Below are 15,800 nucleotides of genomic sequence, written 5' to 3' on the forward strand. Positions count from 1 at the left end.
CCCTGTGCAAAATGATTACAATGTCCTTCAAGCTTGCTATATGCCAAAAACAAACAAACAAACAAACAAACAAAACCAAACAAACCAACAAGAAATTTAACATTTCAACAAGCTAGGAACTATTTACTGTAAGCATATATGAACTTCTGGAAGACATACTATCAAACTTGGAGAAAACACTATTAACAGGTAAGCATGTATTGAAGAAGGCAGTTTATAGATCAAACATTACAAAGCTTATGTTTATGCGTATAACTTATAAAATAGAAAAAAGTTGCTATTTTTCCAATAGTATAGCATCACACTAACACTATATAGTTAAGACTGAAAGCTTCTGTACACATGTTCACTATACCTCCAAAGCAGCATATGCCTCAGACATTCTCATTTATTATTTAATATATGCCAATCAGTTTCATGGACTTGTATCAGTTTGAGCAGGCCAAAACAATCATTCTGCCTTTATTTAACGATGAGACAATGCTAACCAGTTTTAGGGAACAAGTCTCATAATCAGTAAAGAAACATTAATATTAACCCCCACAAGATGTTAAACACTTCTAAGGACATGATATAATCCTAAGAGTAAAATGGACTATGCCCCTAGATATAGTGAATGTGGGGATATTTAGGAGCCTGGAAAAATACATTAAGATATACAAGACCTAAATGATTACATCTGTAGTAACTATTAGAACTCAAATGCAAATTATGGATGTTTCTCTAGTGTACCATCATCCAGTTTACTGTTCAGGACTACCAAAAGCTGTTCTGCCACTACACATTTGTGGTTAGCGCATATACCAAAATAGGGAGCAGTATGAATCCTGAAATTTGAAAGAAATAGAATGATTGTATAGCTAACCTTATTTTTGTATTCTGAAAATGCTATAAAATTCAATTATTTCCCTAGCTGCTTAGATCATCTACCACCTTAGACAATTCAATTGAACATGGTTGCCTGCAAATTCCTTTCTAGAGGAAATAAAAGCGAATCACATTTGATTATACTTTGCTGCTGGTCTCCCCATGCATGTGCTTTACTAATGAGAGCACTACGGTAGGCATTTACTGCGCTACTTTAACATAACCAAACTTCAAAAAAATTGGTATAGTTTAAATTTTGTCAAATGATTTTTTGTGGCAGGCTTACTTTTTTAAATGAAAATAAGTCAAAATCTAAAATCAGATGGTCACTCTGACAACCTGAGTTAGAAACTTAAGTCTGTAAGAAGAAACTTAAGAAGTTGTTTCTGAAAAATACAAAATCTAACCTTTTTCTTATTCACTTTGGCTTTTTTTAATGAAGATTTGTTGTAAAGTGACCTCAGATAACTCCAAGTCACATATGGCATCATTTCTCAGTGCTCTGTAATAGAAATATATTTTATAAACATTTTAAACTTGAGTGTTTTCAAAGAATTTAAGATTTTTAATTAAAGCTCTAGTTCAAGTTTTCAGCCGTTACATTTTTTAAAAATATAATTTAGGTTTCTGATGAATATTTATCTGGGCTAAGCTACTCTGATAATCTTACAGTTTGAGATTCAGACAGAGATCATTTCCTGAACATGGTTGACCTTTAACAGAACTGACTTATGTCCTTACCCAAATAGCTATGCAAGGATACTGCCAGATTGCCACTACAAAATCTTACCAGAATTTCTAGGTAATTCTTTACCAGCCATGCTTAAAAACCTTGCACCACCAGAGGCAAAACAGATAAAAGTAGAAGTAAACTTGTCTCTAATCTACATACCTAAATAAACTCTTAGAAAATCTTATGGAAAACTTAATGTTTAGAAAGTAACTTCCATATGATCTGATTGATCATCCAGAAAGTAGTAATTATCTGTAAAAAGGAAATTTGACCATAAATTATCTACCTCATTAAATTAAAATGCCAAAGTCTTTTAACACTAACATATAAAGAAAAGTCTGCAAATTCAAGATGATGCTCAAAATGAAAACTATGGTTTGAAAATGTGTTCATAGTGAGAGACTAAAATCTTGTCACTGCAAAATTCCCCATGGCTTTTGGCACGGACATTAAAACAAAGATTTTAGTCTTTTGGTCACTTGAAGCTGCTACTAAATACATTAAGCATTTAAAAAGGAGTAAAAAGACAGTGGGGAACTGAAGGCTACTTAAGGTAACCACTTCATGTACAAATAAAATATAGCTGAAATAAAATTATTTCTGCTAGGGAGCTGAAGATAAAGAAGTTTCCCATCACCCCTTCCTGTTTGAAGAGGATCCGCTAATCAGAAATAATTTCTTTATGTTACTCTGTGTGGTGTTGCCTGGCAGCAGCTTCAATTTCCTACACTAGTCTTCAATCCAAGTAATTAAGCAATCTCACAAGGAATAATCATATATGGCAATAGGGTAAAAAAGCAGGGCAGCTCTTCCATGCACAAACATTTCAGGAGAAAAACCATCAATTTTAAAGATAACCATCAGGTTTCAGGAATCCTAGCACACTCTAAACCTAAGTTTTGCTTTATACCATTGGTGACTAAAATTAAGAAGTTTTGCAGTGAGATTTTTTTTTGCCTGCAACTATATACGCATTGCAAAACTATTCTGCATCACATGATTTTAAATGAAATAAATATAAAAATGAACCACACAATCAACACATAACTTTAATACTCCACATTATTTATCTTGATCACAATGGTGGAACCTCCTTGTCAACAATCTTGTGAGTTGAGGAGCTGATTTTCATTTTCATATCCATCAGGCAGATATGCTCTCCTCAGTTGGTCTGACTTAGGTATGGAGCCTCCATTCTTCACATGGCGAGACAGGAAAGCACGGACGGCTGGGTGATCAGCCTTCTCAAGTGGGATGTTGGCTTCCAGGCACATTTTCACAAAGTCCTGGGTAACACTGACTTTCTCTGCGCAGTACTGTTGCACTGAAGAGATGCAGTTAGGGGCCTCTGCTTCTTTCTCACATTTTGCTCTTCAAATTCTGCCTTCCTCTTGGTATGAGTCTTTGACTTGAGGTGGTCACTAATGGCAGACTTGTGAACATGATTCAGAACCACATTGCAAGAAGTGCAGAAGAGCTTTCCTCCATCTTCATGCAGCTCCCCTCCAAACTCGGTGACTCGATCCAGGGGAGTCACATACAAAGCAGTCTTAGAACGGTTCCGAGCAGGTGGTGCTGTTACTACAAATCTTTCCATTTTTACTTTGAATTCAGTTCAGATTAGTTTCCAGTTTTTTTCGTCTTGATACTCAGCAGGGAATGGTCTCCAGCACAAAGCCAGAGACGCATCAAATCCTGGCACTTTTCCCCTTTGATCAAACACGGAGACGCCTTCAGGTCAGTTTTTCAACAAGTGGTGGTGGGGAAAGAGTCTCTGGGCTTGTACCCTGTTTTCCCTGAGGTGCCAGGAAGTCATGCCTTTACATAGGATTGGGGCCGCTGTTAGGGGAAGTGGACGAGATCCGGCCGGAAAGGAGAAAGGAAAAGAGGGCAAGGGGCTGAAGGAGGAGGAAGACCCGTCATCGCCGCCGCCACCGCCGCCGCCGCCGCCGTTGCCCAATCGAGCCCCGCGGCGGCCGCCGTGTCCCCCGCCCCCTTCTTTGTCTTTTTTAACAGTTCTTGTGTTACAGTTTATTTTGTCTGATATTAGGATGGCAACCCCAGTTCTTTATTTGGTTTCTGTTATCATGGAATATCCTTTTCCATTCTTTCACATTCAGACAGAGTGCGCCTTTGTTGGTAAGATGTGTTTCTTGCAGGCAGCAAATAGATTTTTTTTTTCTTTTAATCCATCCAGTAAGTCTATGTTTTAACTGGAGATTTGAGGCCATTTGTATTCAAGGTTAGTATTGATAAGTAAGGACTCGATTCTGCCATTTTCCCATTAATATTCCTGTTGTTTATTTGGATTTCCTTTGTGCTTTTACTGGGAGATTTTCTGCCTTCACATTCTTTCTTAGTGATGACCATGTTTCTTTGTGTCTGTGTGAAGCACAACCATAAGTGTCTTTTGTAAGGCTGGATGAGTGGTGATAAGTGCTTTCAATTTCTGTTTGTTTTGGAACGTCTTTATTTTACTTTCATTCATAAATGAGAGCTTTGACTGGCACAGTATTCTGGGTGACAGTTTCTTTCTCTTAATCCTGGAATATGTCTTGCCATTCTCTCCTAGCTTGTGGGTTTCTGATGAGAAGTCAGCTGTGAGTCTAACTGGAGATCCTCTGAAATTAATCTGGCATGTCTCTTATACACATTTTAGAATGTTTTCTTTATGTTTTACTGTGGAGAGTTTGATTACATGTGTTGTCCTGAAGATCTCTTCTGGTCATGTCTATTAGGAGTTCTATGTGCTTCCTGTACTTAGATTCCCTCTCTTCTTCCAAATTCGGAAAGTTTCCTATAAGAATTTCAGTAAAAAACAAACAAACAAACAAAACACACACCTTCCAATCCATTATCTCTCTTTTTTTGGACAGGCAGAGTTAGAGAGAGAGAGAGAGAGAAAGGTCTTCCTTCTGTTGGTTCACCCCCCAAATGGCCACTAGGGCTGGCATTACTGTACCAGTCTGAAGCCAGAAGCCAGGTGCCTCCTCCTGGTCTCCCATGCAGGTGCAGGGCCCAAGGACCTGGGCTATCCTCCACTGTACTCCCGGGCCACAGCAGAGAGCTGCACTGGAAGATGAGCAACCGGGACAGAATCCGGCGCCCACACTGGGACTAGAACCCGGTGTGCTGGCACCGCAGGTGGAGGATTAGCCAGCGGCACTGGCCCCATTCTCTCTTTCCATGCCTTCAGGAACACCAAAGACCTTGTGAGAAAATGTGTGATGTGGTCAGCCTCTGAGGCTTCCATTGGATCCTTTGACCATTGGGCCCCAAATGGGGTGGGGATTGTTCTCCCCAAATGCTTTCTACAAGAGTGAAGGTGGTGACTGCTCACCTCTGATCCTAAACGGTTTGGAAGCATGTACTCAGGAGGTGGGTGGTTGGCTGTAGTGGGGTATATAACACTTCCGAACTGCCTTTCAAATGCATAACTGATTTTTAAAAAGATTTGCCAATGTGAATACCTTTTCAGCAAATACTATTTTGTCATTTTGCTTTCAAAAAATTAATATATATTATATACTGCTATTGTTTTTAAGAATTTTGTGGCTATTTTGAGATTTGCTTATGTGAGTGAAATTGAATAACTTTTCATTTGTGAAACTGATTTGTGAACTAGTCCACAATGTGGACTGATGTGCACAGATATCAGATGATTCTTCTGTAACCAAAATGTATATAAAGTTATCAATTTCAAATTGAAAAGATACATATAAGGAGATCCTTTTGAGATGTTTTATATGAAAACCAAGAGAAAACAGATATGACAATAGGAAATAAGTGATTGGAAATTTATGTTTCCTTTCAGTTGTTCAAATGAAATTATAGATTGACAGCTTGGGGGTGCCAGCATGCCTAGTGGAGAGAGACTAAGTCTGACAGGCCAGGGAATTCACTGTGTAGATTGATAGGTGTGAGAGATAAACTTCTAGCCCTCTCTGGAATGTAGTCTACTTATTTATGAATAATGAGGCATGATTTTCCCATAGAATACTGCTGTCCTGGTACTGATAATAGACAGCAATGAGAAACTTTGCTATGCACATCGGGTCAACTATGAATAATGCTGGCCTTTCATCTGCTTGATAAAGCATCTTGTGGAATGTCAGCATTGCATGTTTTGTTTTATTCAATACCAATTCTTTCTAACCCTGCCAAATTCCTCAAACCTGTGTGCTGACATAACAATTCTTGGTCCCATGTAAACAGTGTAAGAGAGGTGCTATCCTAGGATACTGTGGTCCCCAAGAGCTTGTTAGATCATGATGAAATACTAAATGCCAGAGGGGCTGAGAGTCAAAAACATGTTTTCCAAAGTGTTTCTCCCCTAATGGAGGATGACAGGTGCAGAGCCTCAGGCAGGTTTATCTGGGGTCCTGGATATGATGAAAGGGAAGCAATAAAGACGCCCAGCCGGAGCAGCTCAGGTCACTGGGGCACAAGCAAGGTCTCAGGCCTGAATGTTCTACAGAAATGTCTCCCTGCTCCTTCTAGCTGTTCTCTTGCCTAGTCACCAGCCTGGCACACATTTTCACAGGTTGAGTATATCAGGAGTTCTGAGAATCAGCTGGTCCCTACGCAGAGATTAATTCTCCCTGCTAAGTGATGAACTTTTATATCTGATCCAGGCCCATGCTCTTCTCTTCTGAGTGGAGACTCAGGGCTTTGGGTCTAGATAGAGGGAGACACTGAAATGTCGCTGTCTCTGATTTTCCTCCACCTCCTCCTGTTCGCTTTACACACTTCACAGGACATGACTGAAAGGCACTGTCGTGCTTACTTGTGGCCCAGTGTCCACAGAGATGGCGATTTTGTGCTGGGTGTGTTTTTCCCTCTTTACTACATGGAAATGGAAAGTGACATGATCCGGTTATCTTTTTTACTCAAGCCTGAGGATAAAGTGACTGCATCTTGGTAAGTTCAAGGGAGTGTGTATGTGGTGTATGTGTAAACTGCATGTGAGAGTGTGCTTGTGCCTTTGGTGTTTCAAACCCTCTTGAGAATTCTGAGAAGTGTGTACAGAATGTAGACAAGCAGATGGATGAAGCTGAAGTACTCTATATTCTTACTTCACCCAAAACCTTCCATTTTCACTTGCTCCTTCAGATAGAGAAGAGAGAAGCTTTATCTTTGTCCCAAGTTTGTTGCTGAAATGTGGGATTCTTGGGATGAGTGAGACTACTGGGTCGACAGACCTTCTACTGCCAGCCCCCAGTGATGGGCTCACAGAAGTATAAAACAGAGAACGTTGCCTGAGTTCCAGTTTAGAATAAGGAACTCACTCCCTTGTCACTTTTGATTGGCATTGCTCAATTGTGCCTGATAGAAAAGATCTAAGATCTTCTATGATAAACAGACCATAGCTGACCACTGAGATGATGTGGCAGCATAGCATTTGTTTAAATGCTCTGCGTCTTTCCTTGTCAGTTCTGTATGGAATTTTAAACTTGTCACTAGCGACTTGCCTTGTCCTGGAGGGAACTGATTGTGGGAATGCTGCCTTTGGGGGAAGAATTGCAACCTTACAATCTCTCCTAATCTGTGGCTTCACATTATCTGTCCCTTCTTGCTATTTCATTTTGAGTCCTCTTCTCTTTTTTCTCGGTTGTCAACCAACATGTTAAATAGAGCATTTTATTGTAAACATATCATGCCTGTGAATTCTCTGGATATGTGGCAGCTACTGATTGTTTGCAGTCTGTCAGAGTTATGGAGATAGGATATGATTATCTGAAGGTCAAGGGATCTCTAATCTCAGGTATTCTATGTGGGGAAAATCAGTGTCTGCCTTGGATAAGCACTTGGTGATTGCCTTATTGTCTGTCACAAATTTTGTATTAGGTCACCCTCATTTTGTGGAGAAGTGAGCCTATCAGCTTGTACTTATCACATTCTAGAATCTTCTAAGCCTCTAACAGGGTAAATCCTGCTGTGTGATCAGACTCAATTCCCCCTCCACAGGGCTTCCATATGTAAGAGTATGCTATGGATATATTTTCCTATAACTGATGAGCATCACGTTATTCTTTCTATACCAACCACGTTTCATTTTATGTGCATAATCCGTATTCGCATTCCCAGTGTCTGGTATCTAGGATATCACTAATGTTTCTGTGGCTGCAAGTGATATACTAATGAACACTTTTATTTTTTAAAGTTTGCATTTTCTAATTGAGATAACTTGGGAGAATTCTTGCATCATGAGTTATACTCTTTCATTAAGCTTTCTGTAGTTGTCAAATACTTGCCAATAATACAGATTTCTGTTTCCCCACCTAGAATCCCCATACTCCATTGCAGTGTCTCCCTATTCTTCTGTTTCTCCCTCCAGCCATGGATAACACTAATCTACCTTGATTTTCTGTGGATCTGCATATTACAGACACATCATATAAACTGGCATAAACTAACTCATGTTCTCTTTGATATTCTATAACTAGGTTTTTAAAAAAGATTTGTTGGCCGGCACCGTGGCTCACTAGGCTAATCCTCTGCCTTGCGGCGCTGGCACACCGGGTTCTAGTCCCGGTCGGGGTGCCGGATTCTGTCCCGGTTGCCCCTCTTCCAGGCCAGCTCTCTGCTGTGGCCAGGGTGTGCAATGGAGGATGGCACAAGTGCTTGGGCCCTGCACCCCATGGGAGACCAGGAGAAGCACCTGGCTCCTGCCATCGGATCAGCGCGGTGCGCTGGCCACAGCGCGCCTACCACGGTGGCCATTGGAGGGTGAACCAACGGCAAAAAGGAAGACCTTTCTCTCTGTCTCTCACTGTCCACTCTGCTTGTCAAAAAAAAATTTGTTTTCTCATTTTTTAATTTGAAATGCAGAGAAAAAGATGAAGAAAGTGATGAGAGACAGGGAAAGAGAGAGAGGGAGAGAAAGAGAGAGAGGACAGAGAGCATGAGAGATTATCTTTCATCCACTGGTCATTTCCCAAGAGGCCACGGCTGGGCCAGTCCAAAGCCAGGAACCTAAAATTCCATCCTTGTCTCTCACATGGGTGGCTGAAGCATGCTTACCTGTGCCATCTTCACTGCTTTCCCAGCTGTACTAGTAGAAAGCTGGGCCTGAAGTGGGGCAGCCAGGAGTCAACAGACACTCTGACATGGGATGCTGGTGTCACAGCAAAGGTTCAACCCATTGTGCCACAATGCTGGCCCTGTGACTGAGTTTCATTTACGGCCAAATATTTTCACATTTCATTCATGTTGTAGCTCATATCAATGCATAGTATCTTTTCTGATGATATCTTAAAATCTGGTTTTAATTTTTGGTATCAACCTCTTTCTGGTTGTTCCTAATAGGATAATAGTGTATGAGGATATGCTCTTCAATGTTTCATATATTATTTGTCCCATTGGTATTATCTGTATTTTAAACAACCAGGAAAAACCATGAGTTGAGTGATCGTAGATAATCTTTTTTAATAGATGTTTTTAGATTTCACAAATTGGCCCCTGGTATCAATATTTACCAGGAGTGTTTTAAAAAAAGTTACTAAGCTTTTAAAATGTTTGTAGACATGAACTGTTGCACACTTTAATGTGATAAAAAGCAATCTTTCAACAAATGCAGACACAGAAACTGACATCATGTCAAGTTGTATTCCCAAACATGTTGAATGATTGAACCTATATTTGTAAATAGAATCAATATGTGCTGTACACTCTTATTAAATGCTATAACTAGTACTCCAACAGTATTTTTTTTTCACTATGTGTTGCTATATGGCAGCAAACTGTTGAAATCGTTACCTAATATATACTAAACTGATCTTCTGTATATAAAGAGAATTGAAAATGAATCATGATGTGATTGGAAGGGGAGAGGGAGTAGGAAAGGGGAGGGTTGCGGGTGGGAGGGAAGTTTTGGGAGGGGGAAGCCATTGTGACCCATAAGCAGTACTTTGGAAATTTATATTCATTAAATAAAAGTTTAATTTAAAAAAAAAAGAAATAAAAATTTATTGGTCACTTTTAGATTGCCTCCTTTGCTATGAAGAAGTTTCTGAGTTTGATGCAATCCTATTTGTCCAGTTTTTTTGTTGCCTGTACTTTTATGTATTATCCAAGAAATCATTGCCATTACAAAAGTCTTGAAGTATTTTCCCTATTATTTTCTCTAGCAATTTCAGTGTTTTGGGTCTTAACGTTTAGCTCTCAAACATCTTAGTTGATTTTAGTATATGGTGACAGGTAGAATCTAACTTGATTTATTCTTCATGTGTACATAGCTTTGCCAGCACCACTTATTGAAAAGAATATCCTTTCTCCAGTGTATCTTCTGGGTTCCTTTGTCAAAAGTCCGTTTTCTGTATGTGTGTGGATTAATTTCTGGATTTTCTTTTTTTATTTTAATGTTATATTAAGGTCTACAAACTTCATGTCATCTTCAAACATGGATATTTCCACTTCCTCCTTTCCGTTTCAAATGTCCTTCGTTGATTTCTCTTTCCAATTTTTCTCGCTAGTGCTTCCAGTCCTATATTGAGTAGATGGTTCAAAGTATGCATTCTTATCAGCTTCTATTTGTGATAGTAAAGGATTTAAACTTTTGCACTTTCACGACATATTTGCTGATAGTTTTTCTTGTCTAGTCTTTGTAATTTTGAGATGTGTTTCTTCAATACCAAACTTGTTTACAGATTTTATCATGCAGAGAGGTTGAATTTTATAAAATCTTTTTTTGCATCTATTAGATGATCATATAATTTTCATTCTCTATTCTAGTGATTTTTATTAAATCTAGGATTAGTGAATTTTGAGCCATATTTATATCCCTGGAATACATCCTACTTGATCTTCATGCATGGTATTTTAAGAAGTGTTGGATGCATTGCTGTCTGTATTCATCCAGAATATTGGCCTGTAGTTTTCAGTTGTCAATTTGTGCTGTGTTTTTGTTTGATTTTGGTCTCAGTAATATTGACTTCATTCAAATAATTTTGCAGTCTCATTTTTTTCAATCTGCTGGAATAGTTAGAAAAGTATTGTGTTGTATTATGAGAAATAATGGTAAAACTAATATTCAAACAGTCCTTTATACTTTTTGTGTCTGTGTGGTTGCAAACTATTGAAATCTTTACTCAGTATAGAGTTGATCTTCTGTATGTAAAGATAATTAAAAACGAATCTTAATGAAGCATGGGGGCTGGCACTGCGGCTCAATAGGCTAATCCTCCACCTTGCGGTGCCGGCACACCGGGTTCTAGTCCCAGTCGGGGCACTGGATTCTGTCCCGGTTGCCCCTCTTCCAGGCCAGCTCTCTGCTGTGGCCAGGGAGTGCAGTGGAGGATGGCCCAAGTGCTTGGGCCCTGCACCTGCATAGGAGACCAGGAGAAGTACCTGGCTCCTGGCTTTGGAATGGTGCGGTGCGCTGCCCGCAGCGTGCCTGCCATGGCAGCCATTGGAGGGTGAACCAACGGCAAAGGAAGACCTTCTCTCTGTCTCTCTTGCACTGTCCACTCTGCCTGTCAAAAAAAAAAAAAAGAATGGGATGGGAAAGGGAGTAGGAGATGGGATGGATTGTGGGTGGGAGGGTGGTTATGGGGGGAAGAACTGCTATGATCCAAGAGTTGTACTTTTGAAATTTATTCTTATTAAATAAAATTCTTCTATGAAAAAAGAAAACTATTGGCATTATTTGCTCTAAATTTTTTTGGAATTCAATTGTTCTGGACTTTTATTTTTTAGGATTTTTTCATTACTTCTTCAATCTTGTACTTACCATTCAGTTATGTAGATTTTCTATATTTTCTTGATATAATCTTGATAGATTGTATGTAATCAGAATCATACTCAATTTTTACAGTTTTCTAGTTTGCTTCCTTATCGTGGTGTGTAGTACTTCCTTATGATTCTCCCTGTTTCTGTGTTATCAGTTGTAATGGTTCCTTTTCATCTCTAATTCCTTTTGAGTTTTCTTTTTTCTGACTAAGGTTTGTCTGTTTTATCCATTCTAACAGAAGGTTTTTTTGAGTGGTGTCTAGGGCATGTGAAGATTTCTGAGAGTTTCATTGTGCCTTGTTAAATTTTTTCACATTTTATTCACTTTTTAGATTTTATTTAAGGCAGGCAAATTGCATTTATTTACATATGTACAGATTCAGGAACATAGTGATACTTCCAACCTTAACCTACCTCCTGCCTACACTCCACCCTTCTTCCTCCTCCCTCTCCTATTCCCACTCTTAATTTTTAAAAGATCTATTTTCAGTTGATTTTATACTCATATTATTAACCTCACACTAACTAGAGAGTGCAACAAATAGAAAGAAGAAAAAAGCAATGTTCCCTAACAGTAGACACATGACTTTTGTAATCATCAAATCTCAAAATGTGAATTTCACTTCTGTACATTCTGTATTAGGTACTCTATTAGTTACTGTATATCAGGGAAAACATGTGCCATTAGGCTTTTTTGGACTCGCTTATTTCGCTAAGTATAATGGCTTAGAGTCACATATTGATTTCTGGTGTATCACATTTTGACATATTTATATTTTTATTCATTTCAAATAATTCCTTTAAACTATATTTAATAAAGTTTTTGGTAGATTTAACTATTTTAAATATTTTTCTAATTCATATCATATGTACATTATAAAACTTTATTAATATAAGGGGAAACAGATTTTAAAATTCCATCGGTATAGTTCCAAGAAGACAACCACACTTTCCATACTCCCCTGCACTTCCTCAATGCCCCCTTCTGTCTCTTCATGTTTTTGCAGAAACATAATTTTAATCCACTTTATATTCACAAGCTTAAATTGACACTGATCATAATATTCAACAAGTAAAAGGTAGAAAGACCACAGTTCTACAAGATTGTGAACATGAGCTAAAAATGACAATCATTTCACCAGTTGACCATTTCTTTCCCATGCTTGTTTGTATTCTGTATTAACTGCCACGAGTCAGAGAAAATATAGGATGCTTGTCTTTTTGAGACAAACTTATTTCACTAAGGATAAAGGTTTGCAATTGCATCTATTTGTTGCAAACACACGATTTCATTCTCTACTATGGTCGAGACATATTCCATAGTGTATATATAACACATTTTCTCTATACAGCCGTCCATTGATTGACATCTGGTTGATTCCATGTTGTAGCTATTGTGATTTGAGCTGCATTAAACATGGGAGTATAAATAACTCTTTTCTATGCTGATTTCATGTTCTTTGGGTAAATTCCCAGGAGTGGAATCACTGGGTCAAATGGTAGATTTATTTTCAGATATCTGAGGAATCTCCATACCATCTTCCCTGGTGGTTGTACAAGGCTACATTCCAATCAATGGTGTATGTTTTGCCACACATCCTCACAAGCATTTGTTATTATTTTTTGAAGATTTATTTACTTGAAAGTCAGAGTTGCACAGAGAAAGAAGAAGAGGCAGAAAGAGAGAGAGAGAGAGAGAGAGAGAGAGAGAGAGGTGTCTTCCATCCACTGGGTCACTCCCCAAATGGCCACAATCACTGGAGCTGATCCAATCTAAAGCCAGGAGTCAGGAGCTTCTTCTAGGTTTCCCGCGTGGGTGCAGGAGCCCAAGCTCTTGGGCCATCTTCTACTAGTTTCCCAGGACATAGCAGAGAACTGGACAGGAATTGGAGCAGCTGGGACTTGAACCAGCCCCCACATGGATGTCAGCACTGAAGGCGGTGGCTTTACCCATTATACTGCAGCACCCTATTTTTTTTTAAATTTTTGAATGATAGCTATTTTAACTGACATGAGATGAAATATCATTGTGGTTTTTATCTGCACTTTCCTGTGGCTATCAATACTGAGCATTTTTCAGGTGTCTGTTTGTCACTTGAATTTCATCCTTCATGTCCTTTGCCCATTTCTTGACTTGATTGCTTTGTTGTTGATTTTCTTGAGCTCTTTATAGAATCTGAATATTAGTACTTTATCAGTTTCATAGATTCTAATATTTTTACCCATTCAGTCCATTGCCTCTTTGTTGAGTGTTTCTTTTGTAATGCAGAAGTTTCTTAGTTTGATGTGATCCTGTTTATCTATTTTTGTCTTAATTGCTTGTGCTTCTGGGGTATTTTCCAAGAACTCTTTGCCTAGGTCAATGTCTTGCAGTTGCCCTGATGTTTTTCTCTAGTGATTTGAAGGTATCGTAATATAGATTTAATTCATTGATCCATTTGGTGTTGATTTTTGTCTAAGGTAAAGGTCTTCTTTCATACTTCTGCAAATGTAGATCCCATTTTCCAAGCACCATTTGTTAAGAAATTGTTTTTCTCTGGGTATTAATGTCAGCTCATTTATCAAACATTAGTTGGTTGTACATTGTGTGGATCATTTCTGGGTTTTCTATTCCATTCCATTGGTCTACATGTTTATTTTTTGTGCCATTACCAAAGTGGTTTGATTATAACTGTCATATAGTATGTCTTGAAGTCTGGTATTGTGATGCCTCCTACTTTGTTTATTGTGTAATATTGTGTTAGATACCTGGAGTGTCTTGTGTTTGTATATGAATTTCAGCATATTTTTTAGACATAAGAAAAATGCCATGGGTGATTTGATTGGGATTGCACTTCATCAATAAATCTCTTCTGGTAGTATGGACATTTTGCTTATATTAATTTTCCACTCCAAAAACATAGAAGATTTTTCCTTTTTCGTGTGTCTTATTTCTTTAATGTTTTATAATTTTCATTGTTGAAATCTTTCACTACCTTGGTTAAATTTCCTCAAGGTTAATTAAATTTTTGTAGCTAATGTGAAAGGGAATGACCTTACAAGTTCGGACTCAGCCATGACATTGACTGGGTATACAAAGACTATTGATTTTTGTGTGCTTATTTTATATCCTGCAACTTCACTAAACTCTCTTATGAGTTGCAGTACTGTATTAGTGGAATTTTTGGGTTCCCCTGTCTATAGAATCATGGCATCTGCAAACAGATGATAATCTGAGTTCATCTTTTTGAATTTGTATCTCTTAGGTTACTTTTTCTTGCTTAATGACTCTGGCCAAGACTTCCATAACTATCTTGCCTAGAAATGGTGAAGGTGAGCTTCCTTTACTGGTTCTAGTTTTTATCGGAAATGTGTGCAACTTTCCCCATTCCATCTGTGTTCATCCAGAATATGATGCTGGCTGTGGGCTTGTTGTGTATTGCCTTGATTATGTTGAGGAATGTTCCTTCTACACCCAATTTGGTTAAGGTTTTTATCATGAAAGAATGTCATATTTTTTTTCAGTTGCTTTCTCTGCATTTATTGAGATAATCATATGGTTTTTATTTTTCAATTTGTTAATGTGATGTTTCACACTGATTTGTGTATGTTGAACCATCCCTGCAAGCCAGGAATACATCCCACTTAGTCCAGGTGAATGATCTGATGTATTATTGGATTTGATTACTTCATATTTTGTTGAGGATTTTGCATCTATATTCTTCAATGATGCTGATCTATTGTTTCCTTTGTTGTACCATTTTCTGGTCTGGGAATTAAGATGATACTGGCCTCTTAGAATCATCTTGGGAGAATTTCCTCCCTTTCAGTTTAGAATAATTAGTGAAGAATTGAAATTAGTTATTCTTAAAAGTCTTATATAATTCAGCAGTGAGGCCATCCAGTCCTGGGCTTTTCTTTGTCTGGATGGTATTTACTATTGAATCATCCCTGTCTTAGTTATTGTTCTGTTTATGTTTTTCTAAGTTTGATGATTCAATTTTTCTAGATTTTATCTGTCCACATCTTTCCATTTCTTCTGGATTTTCCAATTTGTTATCATGTAGCCATTTATAGTAATTTTTGGTGATTCTTATTATTTCTGTGGTATTTTTTTATTGATGTAAAGAGTATAGAGAGTCCTCCGAGTGGGCTCGGTGGCGCTTGCCCGTCTGCGCGGAGGGCTTGCGGGTCAACAGCGGCGGCCCTGCACAGGCCGCGGCGCCATGGGGGTGGTAGACGCTGTGCGGCGGGCGAGGAGAGGCGGCGGCGGTCGTCTGGTCCGCGGCGACCTTCAGCGGGGCCGGGGGTCGTCCCGGGCTGCACGGGGCCGCGGGGCTCGCCGCCCGGTGGGGTACAGGAGGCCTGCGCCGCCGCGAGGAGCCGCAGCCGGCCGCTGGGCCCCGCCGCCAGGCCGCTGGACGGTGACACTGCCGCGGGGGCTCGGCTGAGGAGGACGCGGTGGCAGCGAGGCCGCGGGAGGCCGCGGAGG

At 39.1% G+C, this 15,800-nt stretch overlaps 1 pseudogene; it reads right to left on the reverse strand.

Annotated features, from left to right (window-relative positions):
• Positions 1 to 1,109: 1,109 nt before the first annotated feature.
• On the reverse strand, positions 1,110 to 3,470 carry LOC133749789 (CGG triplet repeat-binding protein 1-like; annotated as a pseudogene).
• Between the last annotated feature and the right edge of the window lie 12,330 nt (positions 3,471 to 15,800).

The sequence above is a fragment of the Lepus europaeus genome, chromosome 20 (genome assembly GCF_033115175.1).
Source record: "Lepus europaeus isolate LE1 chromosome 20, mLepTim1.pri, whole genome shotgun sequence".
Lineage (NCBI taxonomy): Eukaryota > Metazoa > Chordata > Mammalia > Lagomorpha > Leporidae > Lepus > Lepus europaeus.